The sequence below is a fragment of the Carcharodon carcharias genome, chromosome 30 (genome assembly GCF_017639515.1).
Source record: "Carcharodon carcharias isolate sCarCar2 chromosome 30, sCarCar2.pri, whole genome shotgun sequence".
Classification (NCBI taxonomy): Eukaryota; Metazoa; Chordata; class Chondrichthyes; order Lamniformes; family Lamnidae; genus Carcharodon; species Carcharodon carcharias.
This window is the reverse complement of record NC_054496.1, coordinates 19,339,533-19,364,906: the sequence shown is the minus strand read 5'-3', so window position 1 is coordinate 19,364,906 and position 25,374 is coordinate 19,339,533. Positions and strand designations below refer to the sequence as shown.

The following is a 25,374-nucleotide window of genomic DNA, read 5'->3' as shown; positions in this document are numbered from 1 at the left end:
AAATAACTCCTGGTTCATCTTAATTACCTTTTTGTATGGAAACCCTTCTAAAAGTGCAAGATGATGCATTTAGGGAAGGGACACAAGGCAAGGAAGGAATCAGAGGGATCTTAAAGAGTACATGTCCACAGATCCCTGAATGTGGCAGGATTGGTGGAGGGGGTGGATAGGAAGACATACAAAATATTTTCATTTATTAACTAAGTATAGGAGAGATGGTGGGGGTGGGGGGGGCTGGTGCAGAGGGGGTGAGCAATTATGCTAGGACTGTGCAGAACACTGTAAAATGCTATGTAAAATCCAGTCACCATATTGCAAGAGGAATGTCATCGCATAGGTGGGTGTAGGGTAGAGATTTACGAGATAGAGAAGCTGGAATGGGATTGACTGGATTGCTTTACAGGGAGCCATCATGGGCTGAACCAAATTATCTCCTTCTCTGTCGTAATATGACCCCACTAAGTGAATGGATTTATCGATTGAACTGACTGCAGTCTAAATAAGGCTGCAGAGGGTCAAAGTAGAACTGGAAATAACTGGGCGAAAGATAACTCTAAGGTAGGAGGATCATTATTATATAATTTCACAGGGTCAGTCACAGCTTAGTGGACAGTGCTCTTGCCTCTTCACCGGTGACCTGGACACAAAAATCTAGGCTGACACTTCAGGGCAGTACTGAGGCAATGCTGTGCAGTTGTAGGTGCTGCCTTTCAGATGAGACTTTAAACCAAGTGTACTCTCAGGTGGGCATAAAAGATCTCAGGGCAGTATTTTGAAGAGGTGCAGCAGAGTTCTCCCTACTGTCATGGCCAACATCACTAAAAACAGATTATCTGGTCATTATCACAACACTGTTTGTAGGAGCTTGCTTTGTGTAAATTTGCTACTGCATTTCCTGTGTTACAAGAACAGTGACTAGTATTTCATTGGCTGTAAAACACTTTGCAATATTGTGAATGGCGCCATGTAATTGCAAATTCTTTAGCATACTGTAATAACACTGTCCCATTACACTGGTCATCACAGAGTGGGAAAATTTCTTTGTGTGAATGCAAAACCTATAAGTGGAGTGGACATCACGATGTTGGGTGACTTATTTGTTTGTTTCTCTCTTTTGTTTTTCTTATGTCCTCATCTGTTTATTTAAAATGAGGCACAGCATTGGGAGCACCAAACATCCACTGGCACTCAGTCAAGAGGTCACTATTCATATTTGAGTCCGAGTAGTGAGTGCTGATAAATAATCCCACTGTGAAGGGCATAACGGTCATGCCTGATCACCTAGTCCAAACAAACACAATTTCCTAGGGGTCCTACTATGGTAGGGTATGGGAGTGGGGATCCCACAATAAAAGGGTATGGGGGTGAGGTTCATAAAATGATATGGTATGTAAGAATCCCACAGTGGTAAGACCTTAGGGGTCCCACAATGATAGGGTATGAAAGGGTCCCATGGTGGTAGGGTCTAGAGCATCTCACAATGTTAGAGTATGGGAGGGCCCCCACAGTGGTAGGGTCTTCAGGTTCCCACAATGATAAAGTATGGGAGGGTCTCACAGTGGTAAGGTCTTCTAGTGAGGGGGAGACAACGTAGGGTATGGAAGCATACCACAGTGATAGGGTCTAGGGCATCCCACAATGGTAAGTTATGGAAAGGTCCCACAGTGGTAAGTTATGGCAGTCTCACAATGGTAGGGTATTAGGTGAGGGTCGGGGGGCTCCCACAATCTTAGGGTTAGGGAGCTGATTCCACAGTGATAAGGTACTGGGGAAGGTGAGGGTTTCACAATGGTAAGACATTCCTGGATTCGACAACAATAAGATAGCAACATATGTTCACATCTAGTGTGAGACTCTCAGGGGGAACTTAAAGATGATGGTGCCCCCATGATTTGACTACTTTTGTTCCTTCTTGAAGGTAGAGGTAGCAAAGCCAAAGTAATCTCCTGCAATGCCCTCTGGAGATTGTTGTACACTGCAGCCACAGAGCGCTTGTGGCAAACAGGGTACATAATATCAGTAACTGTAATTTCTAGGGCATAATGTGCTGATTCCGAAATTGATAATTCTACAATTGTAGCTAACGTCCAGAATTTTGGTTGTTTTCCTATCTTAGAAATTGAAGTTCAAGTTATTAGATTCAATGCTGATTGAAACATTGCGACGGCAACACTAACTGCTCATGATAACTTCGCAGAAATTCCCTGTGAAGTGAGAAATAGACAAGGTTTGGGTAAACTTGTTTCTTTCTCTACATTTAAATCTATGTATTTAAAAGTTTTGTCTGAACTCTTCTGTAGCAAATCAACATCATCATCATCATCCTGGGGGTTACTATTGACTAGAACTTGAATTGGACCAGCCATATAAATACTGTGGCTACAAGAGCAGGTCACAGGCTCAGAATTCTGCAGTGAGTAATTCACCTCCTGACCCCCCAGAGCCTGTCCACTATTGACAAGGCACACGTCAGGAGTGTGATGGAACACTCTCCACTTGCCTGGGTGAGTGCAGCTCCAACAACGCTCAAAAAGCTTGACACCATCCAGGACAAAGCGGTCCGTTCACCATTTTAAACATTTACTGTCTACCACTGACACACTGCAGCTGCAGTGTGTACAATATAGAAGTTGCAGTGCAGCAACTCACCAAGCCGCCTTCAACAACATCTTCCAAATCCATGAACAATACCACCTAGAAGAACTAGGACAGCAGACTCAAGGGAACCATCTTCAAGGGAACACCACCACCATCCTGACTTGGAACCATACCACTGCTCCCTTACTGTCAGTAGATCAAAATCCTGGAGTTCCCTTCCAAACAGTGCTGTGGGTGTATCGACATCACACGCACTGCAGTGGTTCCAGAAGGTGGGTGGTCTGGCACCTGTGTGGTACGTATGTTACTTGCCACCTATCAATCCAAGCATTGATGAAGCAGCTGAGGATGGCTGGCCTAGTTCACTGCTCTGAGGAACTCTGCCAGCGATATCCCAGGACTGAGATGATTGACCTCCAACAATCACAATCATCTTCCTTTGTGCCAGGTATGACTACAACCAGTAGAGAGTTTTTCCTCTGATTCCCTTAACTCCAACTTTGATGCCACACTCAGTCAAATGCTGCCTTGATGTCAAGGGCTGCCACTATTACATCACCATGTTTGGGCCAAGGCTGTAATGAAGTCAGAGCCGAGCAGCCCCGGCAGAACCCAAAATGAGCATTAATGAACAGGTTATTGCTATGTAAATATAGCTTGACATCACTTTGCTGATGATCGAGAGTGGACTGATGAAGCAGTAATTGGCTGGGTTGGACTTGTCTTGCTTTATGTGGATAGGACATATCTGGGTAATTTTCCACATTGCTGGGTAAATGCCAGTGTTGTATCTGTACTGAAACAGCTTGGCTAGGGGTGTGGCTAATTCTGGGGCACAAGTCTTCAGTACTGTTGCTGGAATATTATCAAAGCCCATAGCCTTTGCAGTATCCAGTGCCTTCAGCTGTTTCTTGATATCCCATGGAGTGAATCGAATTGGCTGAAGACTGCCATTTGTGCTGAGCACCAGGAGACCACCAAGATGGAACATCCACGCAGCACTTCTGGCTGAAGATAGTTGCAAATGCTTCACTGATTTGTTGAACTCTCCCATCATTGAGGATGGGATATTTGTGGAGCCTCTTCCTCCAGTTAGTTGTTTAATTATCCACCACCATTCATGACTAGATGTGGCAGGTCTGCAGTGCTTAGATCTGATCCATTGACTGTAGGATCGCTTAGCTCTGTCTCTCACATGCTGCTTCCACTGTTTGGCTTGCAAGTAGCCCTGTTTGATAGCTTCATTAGGTCGACACCTCATTTTTAGGTATGCCTGGTGCTGTTTCTTGCATGCCCTCTTGCACTCTTCATCAAACCAGGGTTGATACCCCTCGTGGGACTTCGTCACTCCTACCAATACTGTAATGGACAGATGCATCTGACACAGGTAGGTTGGTGAGCTCAATGTCAAGTAGGTTTTTCCCTCTTGTTGGTTCCCTCACCACCTGCCGCAGACCAAGTCTAGCAGCTATGGCCTTTAGGACTCGGCCAGCTCGGTCAGTAGTGGTGCTACTGAACCACACCTGGTGACGGACATTGAAATCCCCACCCAGAGTACATTCTGAGCCCGTGCCATCCAATATTGTTTTCTAAAAAATAGTCAATGAACAAAACAATGAGAGATCAAGGAGGAGGTGCATCGAAAGTTTAGCCTGATTCTTGGGCTGAGGGGCCTGTGCTATGAGGTGAGATTGAGCAGAATGGTCCACATTTTCTGGAGTTTAGAATGAGAGGGGATCTCTTAGGCTACTTCCCCGTGGCTGGAGGGTCCAGAACTAGGGGACATAGTCTCGGGATTGGGGGCGCCCAGTTAGGACTGAGAAGATGAGAAACTTCTTCACTCAGGGTGTTGTGAACCTTTGGAATTCTCTACCCCAGAGGACTCTGGATGCACAGTCATTATGCATATTCAAGACTGAGATCAACAGATTTTTGGATCTAAAGGAGTCAAGCAAAGTGGAGATATCGGGGGAAAGAGGAGTTGATGTAGAAGTTCAGCTATGATCTTATTGAATGGTGGAACAGGCTCGATGGGTTGTATGGCCGATTCCTAGTCCTATTACTTACATTCTGTTAAATCTCTGAACTATTAACTGTCAACAGATCTTGCTGCTGTGGCCTTCATCTCATACAATGTCACTGATCTTACTGACATGAGTTTGGACATGGAAGATGGAAAGAAACTAGAGATCTCACTCATCTCTGATGTAGTCACAGCCATAAAAAGCTGAAGTTTGAAGAAACCTTCACAACCAATCCATCTTATCTTCCAAAATAATCAGGTTTGCTAAGTTACAGTTTTCCTGAAAAAGATGTTCAATTGATATTCCATCTTGATGATACAGCATACTGATAGATGATGGTAATCTATAGCAGGGATGTCAGATATAACCAGCATTCTAACAGTACTGCACTAAAGTATCGGCTTAGTTATATGATTTAAGTCTCTGGAGTAGAACATGAACCCATTACCTTCTAACTCAGAAGCACACTAAGTCATCCCCATTAAAGTTAATATTGTGTAAATGTGTAAAAAGGGCATTATACCCAAAGCAGTTTGGTTCCCCACCTTTGAGTCAGGTTAAAACTGCACCTCCAGATATCTTACAATAACCCTAACTTCCTATTGGCAACATTTGATTGGTTTGTCAACATCCTATCATCCAAAGATGCCTTGAAACTCACTACAGCCATTGTTTGCAACCAAGCACAAAAAATGTTAGTAAGGCAGGTTTTAATTCATCTTTGACAAAAAAAAGTTGAGTACCTTGATATCCTCATTTATTCAAAACACTTGGAATTGCAGTTACATCACATGGCTAGTCCTGTAATCTCTTGCAAAGAAAAGATTTTGCAGATTTACTCGTAGGCTATGGAAATTATATTCACGTTATATTCATGACTACTTTGTGATTGCTGTCCAACAAGCATTAAGAGCCACACAAAATGGGGGTTAAAGCAATAGCTCTGCCTTGTAAGACAGACGAGGTCAGTAACTCAATGAAGCAGAATCCTCTCCATCCTTATCCCATTCAAAGCCAGGATCCAGTGCCAAATGAACTGCCTCCATTGCTAAATGTATATTTATGTCCCAGTTTCCTCTGGTAGGTTTATTCTTCAGCCCCATCTTTACTCTACTGAAGAATCCTTGAAAATAGAAGACGTGGAACTGTGAGTGACATATTTCACAGATATTTCACGGGAAAATATTAATAACTGGCACTCTCTGTTAAAACTAAAGAAATTTCACCCATCAGCTTAGAATCTACAGCTTTGACAATGAGATACGGAACTATCATGGATACCCCCTTTGTAGAGTTGGCTCTATTGTTCATCATTTCCTTCTTATACTTCTACTCCTCTCCTAAAGACAATGACTCCTTGCCAAGGATATTTGAAGTTAGCAGAAAACGTTAAGAAGGCTGCTGGAAAAAAATGGATCTTTTGCTTTATAAGTAGAGGCATAGATACAAAAACAAGGAAATTGCGCTAAACTTTTTATAAATCACTGGTTAGGCCTCAACTGGAGTACTGTGGACTATGTACACTTAGGAAATATGCCAAAACCTTGGAGAGGGAGCAGCAGAAATTTAGTAGAATTATGCTAAGAATGAGAGGTTTTATTTATATGGAGAAACTAGAGAAAATGGGATTGTTCTCCTTAGAGAAGAGAAAGTTAAGAGGATATTTAATAGATGTCTCATGTTACTTTCCTCTTCTTTTAACCATACAGAAAGTAAATGGATGTGTCAAATGTGTTAACTTAAATGGTGGAATAGACAACAACACTGCATCTTCTGAAGGCTGTGACACAGAACATTCTAATGTGACCCATACTGTATGCAACTGTAAACAAGGGTCTATCTTTGCTGTCCTGGTGACACCCCAACAAATAATGGTACAGTCTACAATTTAGGACAATGAGATGAATTCAATGTCAAATATCAGATTGATTGACAACTTCTCACCATAAGTTAAAAATAACGGCTGCAATGCATCACAGTACACCTTTGATTTACTGAGCTTTTTAACATTTTGTTGCAGGGGTGCTGTTCATCATCTGTCCTAACGGACATTGGGATCTTGGTGTCATTGGCGTGCGTTGCTATCACCCTCTTCACATTGCAGTCTGTCCAGATAAAAACCCAGTCATCTTTCTGAGTCTATTGCTGGTGGAGCTATCTGTTCTGGCAGGATTCGATGTATTTGGGCATGTAGCCGGAAGCAGGGTGAGATCATTAAATTTGTAGACAGCAGTATTTGCCAAAGACAGACTGAGCCAAGATTACAGAATGCCCATTGATTAGATTGCTGGCCAGAATCCAGGTTAGGGCTCATACAGATATAAACATACACAATTTAGAGTCAGGAAACAGCCCTGCTGGTCCATCAAGCCTACCCCAACACCATTTCTAAATACTTCTTCTTTTACTCCCTTCCCTCCCAGCCAGGTAACCTCCTGCGAGAGGCAAAAAAAAAAATCCATGTACTGTAAAAGAACAAATACATTGAAAAATTCCTCTCTGACTCCCTCGGGTGATCAAAAATGGTCCAGGTGATCACATAGGCTAAGTGTGATCTACAAAGAAACTTACTTTCTACATGATGTGATCTTACAGTGTGATGCTTTGCATTTATATAAATTGGCACTACAACTGGTCCAAGATGAAATGCTATAGTTTAATATTTTTATGCTTGCATTGCAGAATCATTTTAAGGACCGTAAATCGATACTAACAAGCACAGGTTTAATTATCTCGGAGGTGTGTCTCATAGTCACGATCTTCATTTTTACAAAATGCTCCTTGGGGAAAGCACACATTACTAACTCTCACATCCACCTATGCTGAACTTGTTCATCGCAAACATGCTGTTCTTAACTCAAAGTGATAGGGTTTGTAACAAGGTAAGACAACCCTGCACACCAAGGGGCAACAAAGCAGAAATGTTACCCCATATTTGATTAAATTAATTGAAAGTAAAAGCCAAATCTCCAGTTTGTCTCCACTCAGGTAACAAATAAAAGAATTGCGTAAGAACAGTTAAACACTAATATTTAAATAGCCTTATTTAAAAACTGGATTGAACCCATTCCAAACTCAGCCTGTGAATAAATGTGATATCACTGACTAACATCTAGAACCATAGATGTTTACAGAAACATAGAAACTAGGAACAGGAATAGGCCCTTCGAACCTGCTCTGCCATTCAATATGACCATGGTTGATCCTCTATCTCAATGCCATATTCCCACTTTCCCTCCATATCCCTTGATACCCCTAATATCCAAAAAAATTATCAATTTCTTTCTTGAATATACTCAGTGACCTGGCCTCCACAGCCTACTGTGGTAGAGAATTCCACAGGTTGACCACCCTCTGAGTGAAGAAATTTTTCCTAATCTCAGTCCTAAATCGCCTGCCCCATATCCTGATACTGTGGCCCCTGGTTCTAGACTCCCCAGTCAGGGGAAACATCCTCCCTGCATCTAGCCTGTCTAGCCCCATTAGAATTTTATACGTTTCAATCAGATGCCCTCTCATTCTTCTAAACTCTAGTGAATACTAGTCCAGGGCTAACCAATTTCTCCTCATACAACAGTTCTGCCATCCCCAGTATCAGCCTAGTGAACCTTCACTGCATTCCCTCTATGGGAAGTATATCCTTTCTTAGGTAGGGAGACCAAAACTGCACACTATACTCCAGGTGTGGTCTCATCAAGACTTTGTATCACTGCAGCAATTCTTCCCTACTTCTGAACTCAAACCCTCTGGCAATGAAGGCCAACATACCATTTGCCTTCCTAATTGCTTGCTGCACCTGCCTGTTTACTTTCATTGACTAGTGTACAAGGACACCCAGATCCCTTTGCACATCCACATTTCCCAATATAACACCCTTTAAATAATACTCTGCCTTCCTGTTCTTCACATTGAAGCATATAACGTCACATTTATCCACATTATACTGCATCTGGCAGGTGTTTGCCCACAGACACAACATGTCTAAATCGCCCTGAAGTCTCCTTGCATCCTCCTCAAGTCACGACCCCGCCCTTTTCGGCCATCATATCTGAGTTGACACTTTGCTTTGGTGGTCAATCCCAAACTAATCCCATTGCCCTGCCCACTTCCCATTGTCCTGTATCTCCTTGTATCTGCTTCAACTACCTATCCCATTGTCACATCAATGATGTAATGGTCTCTGCCTCAACCACTTGCCATGGTAAAACATTTCCAATTGCAAAGAAATTCCTCTGCAAAGAAAGTTCTCCTAACCTCTCTCCACTAGTGAGTTTTAAAATTGACAAGCCCCTCCTCAACCCAAGGAAAAGGCCATTCCCTAAAAAATTAACAAAATTGCGTCAGCTATGGCTTAGTGGGTAACACTCTCACCTCTGAGTCAAAAGGTTGTGCATTCAAATCCCACTCCAAAGTCTCAAACACAAAACCCAGTGTGGAGCATTGTCAGGGTTGCTGCTTTCAAATGGGATGTTAAACTGAGGTCCTCTTAGGTGGACATAAAAGACTCCAACAGTACTATTATGCAGAAAAGCAGGGGAGTTCTTCCAGTGTTCTAGCCCATATTATTCTCTCAATAAACATCACTAAAACAGAAGCAAAATACTGTGGACACTAGAAATCTGAAATAAATAGACGATGCTTGAAATACTCAGCAGGTCAGGCAGCATCTTTGGAGAGAGAAACTGCGCTGATGTTTCCATTTGATGGCCTTTCATCAGAAACTGCATTCCCGTTTTTATTTTACATCACTAATACAGATTTGTGAGAGCTGTCTGTGTGCAAATTGGTTGCTGTATTTCCTATGATACAACAGTGACTACACTTCAAAAAATACCCAATCGGCTGTAAACGCTTTGGGATGTCTGGAGGTTGTGAAAAGATAGAAATGCAAGTCCACGTTTTTGTATTAAAAATCTGTACTAGGTTGCCACTTAGTCTGCTGCGCTCCAGGATAATTAACCCTTGTATATAAAGTTTCTCCAGCTAAGTAAACTTTCCCATTCCTAACAACATCCTCTGTTGATTAATTGTACTAAATAATCTGTTAGCAAAAAGGCAAATAATCCAGCAATGTGGAGCTGACATGTTAAGTTGCACCTTTCTTTGATTTTTAGATAGTGTGCGCAATCACTGCTGGGTGGTTACATTACTTCTATTTAACGGTGTTTGTCTGGATGTTTCTGGAAGGAGTGCAACTTTATCTCATGTCAATTAACCTAAGGAAAATGAGGGTATCCAGCTCAGCCACTGTGCAGAAATAAGATACCGTTTTGATATTTTTTCCCTGCTGTGATAATGGCAGTTTCTGCAGCAACACAGCCCAATGGATATGGGTCCCCACTTGATGAGTGAGTATTGGATTAGATTTTTCTATTCCCCCATGACTTTGCCCTAAAGGCCATATCAAAGTCTTTGAATAATAATTCCACCCCACTCCCCGCCCCATCCCAAGTTCTTTCCTCTTTTCTCCTCTCCTCTTTTGAGCATCATTAAAAGTGGGTTATTCTGGTCATTATCACATTGCTGTTTGTGGGAGCTTGCTATGTGCAAATTGGCTGCTGTGCTTCCTACACTAAAATAGTGACTACACTTCAAGAGTACTGTCTTGGCTCTGAAGCACTTTGGGATTGTCATGAAAATATAATAATTTTCATAATATAATTGTGATTTATTGTAAAGGTAGGTTAATAGTGGGGTTTGGATTAGTTTCTGTGTGTGGGAGGATTTAATTGAATTGAAGGCAGCTGGTCTGAAGCTTTTGAGATATCAAAAGGCAAGCTAGGTTTGAAATGCTAAATACTTGAAAATGGCTGAACTTTTAGAATGTGAGGTATGTGGAACATTTGCATTTTTATATAAATAAGGTTAGTTTGAATTTCAAAGGGATGGTAAGGTGTTATACCTAGCCATAAGGAGCTAAACCAAACAGTGTGTTTATTTTTCCCAAAGGTTACTGATAATATGATTACTATAAAAGATATACATGATGAGAAAAGTAAAGTTGCAAAGAGATATTGGAACAATGGAATTTACATTAAAAAGGGAGAAACATGTATAAAGGAGATGAGGTTATGTGTAAGGGAGAAGGCATTCTAAGATCGAACACGTGTGATAAGCCTCCAGCCTCTATGCATCAAGCTGCTGTCTACATGAACCAAAGCTAAGAAAACTCACTGTGAATATCACTGTCAGAGGTATTGTGGCTTTGCCTGGGTCTGCTAAATCTATTTTTGTTTTACTGTTGCCTTAATGGAGGTGTATTTGGGAGTCAGATTAATTAGGGAATTTAGGAGTTATTATAGCAGTAATTTGTACACTTATGTACATGCTTAAAATCTTTTCTTTTGTTAATTGATGTTTAATTTAGTTTTGTAAAAAAACCTCAGTCTCGGTGGACTTATTCCTACTGAATTAAAGGCACGCATCTCGAAATAAAATACAAATTGCAAAACAGTTGTGGTAGCTGTTTCAAATTTCCCTCTGGGATTTGGGCAGCTCGGCATTTACCATCTGCTGTACAGACGGATGTCCTGAGGTTATGAAAGATGCCTGTGTGAATTTAAGCTCTTTCTTTCTTTAAAAAAAAAATCAGAAGGATGTATCTTTGCGAGGACAATCAATCAGTGAGAGTTTCTTGGTCTCTGTGTCCAGGTTGCAGTTGGAAAAACCAAGATTCTGCTATAATTTATCTATGTGGTCAAAAACCATAGCAGGCAAACTTTAAGAATTGCCTTGAATCCTCCACAAAGAGCTCCCCTGGTGGTTTATCAGTTAAATGCACCAAGTTGTGTGTCAATGCACCATGCATACTGCACAGAGTATAGTCCTGCTCAACTAGCTAACTCAATTTACCTGGGACTCTGCCTGGCCTCAGTGCTCCAAAACTAGATAGATTTCAAATCAGTCACGAGTTCAGCTCTTAATATCTATCCACAGACCCCTGTTGGAAAGGAATCACCTTGGGTGCTTGGCATAGCAAGGGTTAATGTGGGACTGGAGAACAGCACTGCCCACAGTGTGATGTAAAGAGTCACATGACAAGCGACCTGGGTCAGTCGGAGAGTATGCAGAGACCTGTATAGAACTAAACATGAAGTTAGCTCATAGTCTGGGATATACCTTGTACATAAGTAAATATTTATGTGTTATCAATAAATACTACTGTTCAACCTTACAAGCCTCTAAACTTCTTAGTAAGACCTACTGAACGAACCCGTACAACAGGTATTGCGTGAGGGCGGTACCATATTCAGATCTGATGTTCGCATAACCAAGTGTTCTATTGACACTGACTATTCAGGACGTGCTTGAAAAATGACTGAGGAAGAAGCATAAGGAAGAGCCATCACCTTCAGGCAAGGAAAGGAAAAATTCTTGGGGGAAGGAGGAGTATAGAAATCTTTCTAGTCATTGAAAGGTTGAAACTAATTAATGAAATATTCTGTCCTGGCAGTTACTTAGTAGTTTATTTATAAATCTATTTTGTTGCCAATATATCACTTTCATTAGAAACAAAGGCACTTGAATTGAGCTTGTGATCATTACAGCACAGAAGGACGCCATTTGGCCACTATGCCCGAGCTGCCTCTAAGCAAGAATTATCCAATTAGTCCCACTCTCTCGGCACCGGCCTGAAGTTTGTTTTCTTTTAAGTACATGTCCAATTCCCTTTTGAAAGTTGGAACTGAAACTGCTTCCACCACCCTGTCAGGCAGTGTATTCCAGGTCATGTTTCAACTGCTGTTAAAATCTACTTATCTTGTTCCTTCCATTACAGCTGCTGGCTACGGACAGGAAATCAGTGGTACTTCTCTGGATTTGTGTTACTGATAATTCTGGTAATCCTTAAAGCCTCATTCCCATTTCTACTACTTTGGTATTGTTCTCTCTCTCTCTCTCGTTCATCTTTTACTCTTTTCACAACTGAGCTGAACATGGATACAGCTATCAAACTGCTGATCCTCTTACTGATGCTCAGGTACATCCTATGGCTATGGCTGACTAGCTCTGAAGAAGTCATACAGACTCAAAACGTTAACTGTTTTTTTCTCTCCACAGATGCTGTCAGACCTGCTAACTTTTTCCAGCATTCTCCGTTTCAGATATCCTGTGGCTCAATGGGATGTACTTTTGACTCAGAGTCCAGAAGGTTGTGAGTTCAAATCCCACTCCCGGACTTGAGGACAGAAATCAAGGCTGACACTCCAGTATAGTACTGAGGGAAGTGCTTCAATGTTGGAGATGCTGTCTCTCAGATGAGATATTAAACCAAGACCCTCTCAGATTGATGTAGAAAATCCTGTGGTTTTTATCTCAAAGGGGAGTTCTCTTTGATATCCTGGCCAATATTCATCCCTTGACCAACGATAGTAAAACAGATTGTCTGGTTATTATTACGGGACCTTGCTGCATGCTAACTGGCTGCCATGTTTCCAACATTATAACATTCAAAAATACTTCATTGGCTGTAAAGCATTCTGGGATATCCTGAGGTTATGAAAGGTGTCATATAAATGCAAGTCTTTCTTTCATTGTACGCTGTGAATGTCATGTTATGTCACCATGCATTGTAAACAAGTCTAGCTTTCAGGGATGATGGGTATGATTGCACTATATGAAAGGTGAAGATTCAGTTGTAAGGTTCTGGGTAACTTAATGTTTGATCTAGGCAGAAAAGCTGGTCAGGAGAATGCTGGATGAGTCAACCTTGAATATAATGAAAGCATGGATTAAGGGATTCAGCAGTAATGAGGGGAATGATAGGGACATAAACAAACCATGACAATGGAATGAATGTGAGGTGAAAAACTCAGCTCAGTGAAACATAATGCACTCCATCAGATACACTGCCGTTTGAAGGAGGAGAGCCAGAAACATGGAGATAATGAGGGCCAAAATAGTGGATTTTGGCTATGCTGGCGCTGAGTTGGAGGAAATTTATATCAGATGTCAGAAAACCTTCAAGACAATCTGGAAGTGGAGGGAAAGACAAAAACAGAAACAGAAACAGAAATATCTGGAAAAACTCAGCAGGTCTGGCAGCATCGGCGGAGAAGAGCACAGTTGACGTTTCGAGTCCTCATGACCCTTCAACAGAACTGTTCCCATAGTAGTTATGTTACTAGCTTAGTGAGCCAAAGGCTTGAACTAATCATCTAGGCAACATGAGTTCAAATCCTAGTGGGGAATATAAATTCAATTAATTAGATTAAACCTGGAGTTAAAATCTAGTAATAGTGACCGTGAAATTACTGGATTGTTATAAAAACCCATCTGGTTCACTAATGGCCCTTATAACGAAGGAAATCTATCGTCCCTACCATGTCAGGCCTATATGAGACTCCAGACCCACTCGCAAACCACTCAGTTGTATTTAAGAAGCTGGCTCACCATGCCCTTCTCAAGGGCAATTAAGCATGTGCAACAAATGCTGGCCTTGATAATGATGCCACAAACATGAATGGATAATAAAACAACTTGCACTCAATAGAACTAGCTTGAGACTAAATAAAATTTCACACTAATTTCAAAGTCTTTCTATTAGGCATCCTGTGCTGCTAAAATTCCCATTGTATTTTAGGAGTGCTTCACACGTCAGCTCTCGGGTTTTCCAGAATATATGTTTCATATATGTTTCTGGAAAAGCTGGCGGGTTATGTTAAAATCCAGATTTTCCAATTGCCTTGCAGGTCAATATGATCCTGTTCGCTAAAACGTTCTGGAAATTGAATGAGCAGCTTTCTGAGCGCAACACGCAAGTATCAAAAATCAAAGATACCAGGTGAGTGTTGTATTGCAAAAACAGAAATTGTCCCTAGTCTATAAAGGAAATTCATCTCTAAGGGGTGCCATTTTACACTTCATTCACTTTCTTTTCCAAAAAGTGTCTTGGTAGATTTCCTATATCAAAGCATTACTTAATTCCAAGTTGATTTTCAATGACACTTTAAATGTGCCGTATACAGAACCATACAACACAGGCGGCCACTTGGTCCATCATAACTGTGCTGGATCTGTAAAAGAAATCCAGTTAGTACTAACCCATTGCCCTTTCCCCATAGCCCTTTCCCCATAGCCCTGCAAGTTTTTTTTCCTTTTTAAGTATTTATCCAATTCCCTTTTAAAATTACTGTTGAATCTGCTTCCACAGATGTTTCAGGCAGTGCATTCCAGAGCATAGCAACTTGCTGCATTAAAGCATAAGAACTTAACATAAGAAATAGGAACAGGAGTAGGCCATTCAGCCCCTCGAGCCTGCTCCACCATTCAATAAGATCGTGGCTGATCTTCTTGTGTTTCGATTTCCACATTCCTATCTAACCTCGATAACCTTTGATTCCCTTGCCTAACAAGAATCTATCTACCTCCGCCTTAAAAATATTCAATGAGCCCGCCTCCACCACCTTGAGGCAGAGAGTTCCAAAGTCGCATAACCCTCAAAGGAAAAACTTCTCCTCATCTCTGTCCTAAAAGGGTGAACCCTAATTTTAAAACAGTGCCCCCCTAGTTCTGGACTCACCCACAAGAGGAAACATCCTTTCAATGTCCAAACGAAGGCCGTTCAGGATCTTGTATACTTCAATAAAATCACCCCTCACTCTTCCAAACTCCAGTGGAAACAAGCCCAGTCTGTCCAACTTTTCTTCATAAGACAACCCACTCATTCCAGGTATCAATCTAGTAAACTTCCTTTGAACAGCCTCCAATGCATTTACATCCTTCCTTAAATAAGGAGACCAAAACTGTACACATTATTCAAGGTGCGGTCTCACCAATGCCCTGTATAACTGAAGCATAATATCTTTACTTTTATGTTCAATCCCTCTCGTAATAAAGGATAGCATTCCATTAGCCTTCTTAATTACTTGCTGTACCTGGATACATTGCAGAATTATGCAGCTGTTCTCCATTTAAGTAATACTCTCCTTTTTTGTTCTTCCTATCAAAGTGAACAACTTCATATTTTCCCACATTTGCCAGATCTTTGCCCCCTCACTCAACCTATCTATATCCATCTGCAATCTCATGTCTTCTTCACAACATACTTTCCTACCTACCTTTGTGTCATCTGCAAATTTAGCTACAATGTTTTCACTCCCCTCATCTAAGTCATTGATGCAAATCGTTACAAGTTGAGGCCCCAGTACAGACCCCTGTAAGACTCCACTCGTCACATCTTGCCAATCAGAAAAAGACCCATTTATGCACACACTCTGCTAGCCAGCCAATCTTCTATCCAAGCTTATATGTTACACCTACACCATGCGCTTTTATTTTCTGTAATAATCTTTAACGTGGCACCTTATCAAATGCCTTCTGGAGATCCAAGTACAGTATGTCTACAGGCTATCCACTACACATGTTACTCCTTCAAAAAACTCCAATGAATTGGTTAAACATGATTTTCCTTTCACAAAATCATGCTGACTCTTGTCGATTGCCTTGAGCTCTAAGTGCCCAGCTCCTCTTTAATGATCGATTCTAATAACTTCCCCATGGCAGACATCAAGCTAATTGGCCTATAGTTTCCTGTTTTCTGCCTCCCTCCCTTCTTAAATTGAGGGATTATATTTGCTACTTTCCCATCTGATGAAACCTTTCCAGAAGGAATTTTAGAAAATTAACACCAGCGCATCAACTACCTCATTAGCCACCTCTTTTAAGACCCTAGGCTGTAGTCCATCGAGGCCCAGAGACTTGCCAGCCCGCAGCTCCATCAATTTTCCCAGTATAATTTCCCTAGTGATTTCAATTTCACCAAGTTCCTTTCTCGGGTGCCCCTCCTGATTTGCAGCTATTACTAGAATGTTTTTTGTATCCTCTATAGTGAACACAGAAGCAAAATATTTGTTCATTTCTTCCACCATTTCCTTATTACCTACTATTAACTCCCCTCTGTCACTCTCTAGAGGACCAACACTTACTTTACTTACTCTTCCTTTTTAAGTACCTGTAGAAACTCTTGCTAACCGTTTTTACATTTCTAGCTAGCTTCCTCTCATACATGAATTTCTTCCTCTTGATTAACCTTTTAGCCATTCTCTGCCAGTCTTTATACCCAATCACCTGTCCTGCCACTGAACTTTGCAGAGTTGTATGCTTTTTCCTTAAGCGTGATGGTTTTCTTAACTTCTTTAGTTAACCACGGGTGGTGCATCCTCCCACTTAGAATTTTTCTTTATAGTAGGTATGTACTTATTCTGAACACTCTGAAATATCCCCTTAAATGTCTACCACTGCTTCTCTATTGATACATCCTGTAGCCTAGTTTCCCAGTTCACTTCAGCTAGTTCAGCTTTCATCCCCAAATAGTTGCCCTCATTTAAGTTTAAGATACTAGTCTTAGACCCACTCTTCTCCCTTTCAAACTGGATGTAAAATTCAATCATATTGTGGTCGCTGCTAACTAGCGGTGCCTTTATTCTAAGGTCACTAATTAATCCTGTCACTATACACAATACCAAGTCTAATATAACTTGCTCTCTGGTTGGTTCCAGAACATGTTGCTCTAAGAAACTATCTCAAAACCATTCTAAGAATTCCTCATCCAGGTTATGACTGCTTATCTGTTTCTTCCAGATTAAAATCACCCATGACTATTGATGACCCTTTAGCACAAGCACACAAGATTTTCTCTTGAATACTTTGTTCTACACTGTGGCTACTAATAGGGGACCTGCAGACCACTCCCACTAATGACTTTTTCCCCTATTCCCCATCTCCACCCAAATAAATTCTGCATCTTGACCTCCTGAACCAAGGTCATCTCTAACTATTGCACCAATGCCTTCTTTGATTAACAGTGCTACCTCTCCACCTTTACCTAGCTTCCTATTCTTCTTGAATGTCATGTATCCCATTCAAAGAGACTTTCCACTGATCTCCCCACTGGCTTTTTTGTGCCAATTTATGTTAAATCTGTGTCCTCTGATTACCAATCCTCCTATCAGAACTCCAAGTCACTGTACAGACAGCAGGATCAAGTTAATTGAAAGTTCCATCACCAATAGTGGAGTGCGGGTAGGGTGGTGAATAGAAGGTAATATTGGAGGAGTCAACTGATGCGGCTGGAATACTGGGCAAGAAGGTTTAATTTACTGAAATCGTTCATATTTAATTACTCAAATTCATAAGCTTTTACTTATTTAACATTCCTGTTGCAACAAAATCCTTAATAGAGATGCTTTGGCTTTCTTGCAGAATGCTGACATTTAAAATCCTTCTACAGCTGTTTATCCTGGGATGTCCCTGGATTACTGGATTTTTTAATAACAGTGAAACACTGGAATACATATTCATTATATTCACACCTCTCCAGGGTTTCCTGATCTTCCTTGTCCTGTGTGTTTTCAGTCCTGAGGTACAGTATTATAAGATTTGGGTATTGTACCTGACAGTGTAATGTTATGTTAAACTTGTACAGAATCTTGGTTAAACCACACACAGGGTATTGTGCACATTACAAAATATCACATATTACAAAAAAGATATAGGGGCACTGGAAAAAGTGCAAAAAATATTTACAAGGATGTAACCACAATGGTGAAGCTAAGGCTAGGGCTCCTTCTAAAAAAAAGACTGAGAGATGATCACTTAGAGATCTTTAAAGTTATGAAGATGTAGATGTAGAGATGTTTCCACTTGTGGGGAAAACAAAACTAGGGGAAGTACGAAACGTCAACTCTTTTCTTCTCCGCCGATGCTGCCAGACCTGCTGAGTTTTTCCAGGTAATTCTGTTTTTGTTTTGGATATAAGTATGTGCAGTTGAGGGGAGGAAGGGAAGGGGTTGTTATTCTGAGTCTGAATCTCAGTGAAGCTTTACTTTAAAGGCAGCTATATTATACCTGCCATTCAAGCACTTGATGTTTACACTGGGCGCCTGAAATGGGAAGTGTTTCACTTCTATATTTACCCTAGCACTAACATCCTTTCAACTTAAAGAGCAGGAAGGTAAGCGAGGAAGAAAAATATAATTTCTGAATCAGACAAGTACTACTCACATGCAAGTGGAACTTTACTAGTCAGCAGTGGTAACATCACTTTGAAAATCTGTGCGTGCTCTTTTTTTTTAACCAAAGGTGAGGGGGTAATGCAAGAAATGGTTTGCAAGAACTATGCCAAGGCATGACACATCCAGCTCATCAGTTTACCCTACTACCAATGTAACCCAAATCAGTCATGTGGTAAGTCGGTTTAGCAGTTTTCAGTCGCTTTGGAGTTGAGTAATGGGTTAAATGCTCTACCCATCCATTAAAGGTTCTTCCTTAAACTTAGCATATTGTCAACAAGGCAGCCTTTATCTGTCGCAGAATTAAGATATACTGCCCACATATCGCAATCTTGTACAATGAAAGTCCCAGAGGCAGCAACAATTCCAGGCTGGAATTTTATGCCAGCGAGATTTTACAGTCCTGCCAAAGTCAATGGAATTTAGAATGGCTCGCTACATTTTACACACCCAACCCTGCCGCAATGGGACTATAAAATTCTGGCTCAGATGTTGAACAGTCCTGATTGTCCCTTGTCCTACTTGTACTGGCATGCCATCTGTCGCTACCTCCATGTGATATCAAGTAGACCGAAGACAGTCATACTGATTTTTTTTTCTTCCAGAACATAACCAGCACATAGACCGAAGGAGTGGTATGAGTTATTTTTAATTCAGACTCAAGCAAATTATAAGTTCTGTGAAGAAGATATTTTAAATGTTCATTTCTTAAACAGTTTATTCTGTCAAATAATATTATTGGTAGTATCTGATCTTAGGGTAAATATAGAAATGAAAAGTGTGCTCAAGGTGGTGTGAACAACACTGACACGAGATTAATTTCCTGTACTTTGCTATGATGCATTGCTGTTAAGGCAAATTACCAGAGTCTACCTTTATATATTGAAGATGTTTTCTCAGGGTCATCATTCTCTGTTTCTCTTTTTAAGAGGAGCAAGAAGAACTTGAGAAATCATCTCACCTACAGACAGCACCACAGGCAGTGTTGCAAAGGAACTGTGCAGAAAAGCTGTCAGGATTTTTAACTGCCTTTTGCTGTGTATTTTTTAATGGACAGATTATATGGCAGTGCTGTGCCAAGTTTTTGTATTTTGCTTCCTTATGTTCCAAATAAATTAGAATATGTAGTTTAGCTGTACATTGTCTTTTAATGGTGTGTTATTTTTCCACCCTCTGAGCTGATGTGACACTTTGATGGGCATCCCATGTATTTTCCAGTGAGCAATGCAGGGTTAAGCCTGGATTGCACTCACCAATACCCTTCCCAAAATAAACACCAAGCTTTTAGCAGATTGGTGACTCAAGCTGCTTATGTAATCTGGTTGTGAAAATGGAAGTTATTTGGAAATAGCCCAAACTACAACAGTATATAAAACAACTTTGTTCCTATCTATTTGGAGGTCCAGAGGTGACACATGGTCACTTTGTGGTGTAAAGAATAAAGGCAAAAAATCAAATCATCAAAACACAGGAATAGGAGGAAGTCATTCAGTCCCTCGAGGCTGTTCTACACCATTCATTACATCGTGGTTATACTATAGTTTAACTCTCTTTACCAGACCTTGATTCTGTATCCCTTAATACCCTTGCATAATATAAGCATCAACAGATTTCACACTATGAACTAGTCAAGTATGCAGCAACTGGTCTACGTTATAAATGGCCTGTTTTTGAGTTAGTGATGATGATGGTCAGAGCTTACAATGAATGATACCATCCTGAAGAATCTTCTTCTAACAAACAGCCTGGTGCATCAGCAGTTTATAAGGCATGTCTGAGAAGACCTGAAAATTATCATTTTCCATTCCGAGGTCATCCCTCTTCCTCACCACCTCAAGGAATCACCAGGAGTGTCCTTTAGGGAAGAAAATCTGCCATCCTTACCTGGTCTGGCCTACATGTGACTCCAGACCCACAGCAATGTGGTTGACTCTTAAATGCCCTCTGAACAAGGGCAATCAGGGATGGGCAATAAATGCTGGCCTAGCCAGCAATGTCCACGTCCCATGAACGAATAAAAAAAAAATTCACCTTGAAATTTATACAAAAACGGCATTCTTTTGGGTTTGGTCACTGCAATGATCCATCTTCTCAGTTAACTGCCATCTTCAGAGCCACTGATAGAGCCAGATATCCATGTAGGATGTGCTGGGGAAAGTTTATGGCATCCCTCTGCGCTATATTCTCCAGCACACCAACTAAATGATTGTTTCTGCTGAATTGATTTTCTAGGTTGTCCTCCAATCTTTCGGTCTTTCTATCTCTATTTCCTTCAAGAAGCCTCTGATCATTCTCCCTCTCCAAAAACTCTTCAATCTCAGCTCTAATCTTAGCCAATTCCTGTGTTGAGAAAGGCCACATCCTGCTAGGGCTCTTCCATTTTTGATGTTCTCTAGTTCGTTCAGGACTATGGCCCTCTTCTGATGGAGGTGTAGATTCCCCTAAACTCTAACCACTGGAAGGAGAGGAGTCCTCGTAGATTGTACTAAAATTCCCCATCTTTTGTTTCTCTTCTTGTGTCCCATTACCACCACCTTTTGTCTTACACCATCATCCATTTTGTCATTTAGCCTTCTGCCCCCTAGCTTATCACAGACCTTCCCTTTTATTCTTTACTTCATCTCCTGCCTCCCTCCCCCTTTATACTTGTTAAAATCTGTTACGTCCTTTAACTTTCTCCAGCTCTGACAGAAGGTCATCAACCTGAAAGCTTAATTCAGTTTCTCTCTATACAGATGCTGCTAGACCTGCTAGGTATTTCCAGCATTTCTAGCCTCAATTTAAAGTTTCTAGCAGCTGCAGTATTTTGCTTTTGTTCAAATATAATCCCATGTCCCTGAAGTGTTCTGGGAAATGGGGCCATCAAGAACAGCAACATTGCAAGATTCCCGAGGACTGCTATATAAATACAAGTTCTGTCTCATATTGACGGCATTACAAACTACATGTCCCTCCAACAGTGACTATGCTTGAAAAGCAAAATTACTTCCTAGGCTGAAAAGTGCTTTGGGGGCCTTCTGAAGGTCATGAACAGCTTGATGTAGTTGCAAGCTTTTTTTTAAATGGTATTTTCTTCAAGAAATACATTCGCACCAAAGACTGAACTGCAGTGTTACTTGCATCAAAATCATATATCAACTGATCGACAAAGCCATAACAGGAGCTTCCATGGAACAACTTTTACTAACAGCTGTTGGTTCAGTGGGTAGCACTCTTGCCTCTGAGATAGAAGGATGAGGGTTTAAAATCCCACTCTAGAGATTTGAGGACAAAAACCCAGGCTGACACTCCAGTACAGTACTGAGGTTGTGCTGCACTGTTGCCATCTTTGGGATGAGATATTAAACTGAGACCTAAATGCCTGTCAGGTAGACATAAAAAATCTGATGCACTAATTCAAAGGACAGGGGAGTTATCTCTGGTGTCCTGTCCAATTTTTATCCCTCAATCAATGTAACTAAAACAGATTACCTGGTCATTACCTTGTTGCTGTTTATGGGAGCTTGCCATGTGCAAATTGGCTCCTATATTCCCTACATTACAACAGTGACTACATTGCAGTTTGGCTGTAAAGCAGTTTGGTATATTCCAAGGTTGGAAGGGTGCTATAAAAATGCAAGTCTTTCTTTCTTTCCTTTAGAAGGGAGGATCACTCATACAAGGCTTACACCTTTGACAGTTGGTTATGGATGAAGCAAGGTCCTCCAACACAGTGACCCCATTTTCTGAACTTCACTAGCTGCATGCCAGTTCCCACCATTGGTAATGGGGGGTGGGGGGACTGGGGCAGGGTGGATGTTCAGTTCATCACTCAGGAAGAGAAGGGAAATCCCCAAGTCAGTTTTCAGAAGTTTTTAATGGGAAGATTTGAAATAATTTTTTTTTTTTACATACATTAGATACAAAATTAGCCTTTATGTCAATAAATTGCACATTCCCCGATATGAACAAATTGTTAATTTCCACAGGGCCCATCATTAGATGCCTGTATTTTAACATCTACAATGCTTGCAATAATCAACATTCAACACTGAAATGATCATCAAAGTCTTTGGCGCATCAAGCTGATAGATCCATCCCCTACAGGCACCCATCTATTGCAGGGATTCAGTCAAGAGGCTCCAGGTGCTGATTCCTCTATGACTACTTTGAATGATGTAAAGTTCAGATGCCAGCTTGGCAGGGGTTTGGAAAGTAACTCTGTGCCTGCTCCCAAACCACCTCACCAACCTCGCTGAGCCATCTAGACAGTAGATGAGCACAGAACGCCAACATGCATTTGTGGTTTGTGCAGTTCACATGCCGCAAGCTTACCCACCTTGGCAACATTTTGAGTGAAACATGAATGAGGAGAAGCTGTTACACAAACACTGGAACTGGGAAACTCTGTGTTCCTCCAGTCTGGCCTTTCGTGTATTCCCCACTTCCTTCATCCCTAAACTCTCTTCCTTTAAGACACTTAAAAACATACCTCTTTGATCAAGGTTTTGGTCACTGTCCCATTATCTTCTTATTTGGCTTGGTGTCAAAATTTAATGCAGCACCTTTGCATATTTTATCACAGTAAAGGCAATATATAAATAAAAGTTGTTGTTGGTAGGAGTGCTGCCTGCATTTGTGACAGAGAGCTACAAGTTGGGAAATGTACACGTGTAGACATCAGGAAAGGGCGGGGGATATACTTCTCCCTTGGGTCAATGGCCAGTCATTAGGTACACAGATAAGTGATCGGCAGAAGGAAGCTTGCATCATCAAATTGTACCTCAACTTGGTTCACTGTGTATGTCAGCTGTGGCTGAGAGGGTAGTACTCCCAACTCGGAGTCAGAATGTTGGGGGCTTGAATCTCTCTCTAAAGACTACAGTAGAAACTCTAAACTGACATTCCAGTTCAGTACTGAGGGAGTGCTGCCCTGTCAGAAGTGCTGCACTGTCCAAAATGTTACCTTTCGGATGAGATGTTAAACAGTGAACTCCATGTGCCCTCTCAAGTGGGCATAATAAATCCCATGGCTGTTTTAAAGAGCAGAGGTGTTACCTTCTTATTTCCTGGCAAATATTTATCCCTTAACAAACACTGCTTAATAAATAGTTGATCTGAGTCATAAACACATTGCTGTTTGTGGGAGTTGGCTGTGTGCAAACTCTACATCACAAAAGTGACTACATTTCAAATGCATCTCATTGGCTTTGAGGCATCTCGAGGTTGTGAAAGGTGCTATGTAAATGAAAGGTCATTTTTTCTTTAAAAAGCCAAAGGTTAGGCAACTGTAAGTGGGTGTGTATAACCAGCAGAACAGTTTAATGTGAACTTTCTTTAAGCAAGCCAAGGCAAGGGGAGAAAATAAAGAAAGGCAGCTTGAGTCCCATTCTCCTTTCCCAACCTCTAAAGATCATAAGAAATAGGAGCAGGAGTAGGCCATTCAGCCCCTCGAGCCTGCTCTGCCATTCAACAAAATCATGGCTGATCTGTTTGTGGCCTTAACTCCACTTTCCTTTCTGCCCTCCTTAACTCTCAAGTCCCTTGTCAATCAAAGATCTGTCTAACTCAGCCTTGAATATATCACAGGATCACAAAATTTTAACAGCACAGAAGGCAGCTATTTGGTCCATCGTGTGCATCGGTTCTCCAAATGAGCATTACGACCTAGTGCCATTGCCCTGCCTTTTCCCCATACCCCTGCGCATTGTTTCTATTCAAATAATCATCTAATGCCCTCTTGAATGCCTTGATTGAACCTGCCTCCACCACACTATCAAGCAGTGCATTCCAGACCTGAACCATTAGCTGTGTGAAAAAGTTTTTTCCCATGTCACATTTGCTTCTTTTGCAAACCACTTTAAATCTGTGCCCTTTCATTCTTAATCCTTTCACAAACGGGAACAGCTTCTTCCTATCTACTCTGTCCATCCCCCTCATGATATTGAACGTCTTTTTCAAATCTCCTCTTAGCCTTCTTCTCTCCAAGGAGAACAGTCCCAACCTCTCCAATCAATCCTCACAGCTGAAGTTTCTCATCCCTGGAACCATTCTTGTAAACCTCTTCAGCATTCTGACCAATGTGTTCACATCCTTCTTATAATGTGGCGCCCAGAACTGTACACAATACTCCAGCTGAAGTCAAATGAGTGTCTTATGTAAATTCAGCATAACCTCCTTGCTCTTGTACTCTATGCCCCTATTAATAAAGCCCAGGATACTATATGCTTCATTAACTGCTCTTTCCACCTGTCCTGGCATCTTCAATGATCCATGAACATATACAACCAGGTCTTTCTCCTCCTGCGCCGCCTTCAAAATTTCACCCCTTATTTTATATTGTCTGTCCATGTTTTTCCTACCAAAATCCATCACTTCACACTTCTCCACATTAAGCTTCATCTTCCACCTGTCTGTCCACTCCACCAACTTGTCTATGTCCTTTTGAAGTTCTACATTGTCCTCCTCGCAGTTTATAATACTCCCAAGCTTTGTATCATCCGCAAACTTTGAAATTGTCCCCTGCACGCCAAGATCTAGATCATTAATACATATCAGGAAAAGCAAGGGTCTGAATACCAAACCCTGGGGAACTCCACTACAAACCTTCCTCCAGCCTGAAAAATATCTATTGACCATTACTCTCTGCTTCCTATTTTTCAGCTAATTTTGTATCCACAGGTGCTACTGTCCCTTTTATCCATGAGCAATAACTTTTCTCACAAGTCTGTTGTGTGGCACTTTATCAAATGTTTTTTGGAAGT

At 41.2% G+C, this 25,374-nt stretch overlaps 1 long non-coding RNA gene across 1 annotated transcript; it reads left to right on the top strand.

Annotated features, from left to right (window-relative positions):
• Positions 1 to 12,398: 12,398 nt before the first annotated feature.
• On the top strand, positions 12,399 to 19,769 carry LOC121271293. The gene is made up of 4 exons (XR_005941700.1): positions 12,399 to 12,460; positions 14,312 to 14,403; positions 17,823 to 17,982; positions 19,237 to 19,769. It is a non-coding gene; the product is annotated as an uncharacterized LOC121271293 (long non-coding RNA).
• Positions 19,770 to 25,374: the final 5,605 nt, after the last annotated feature.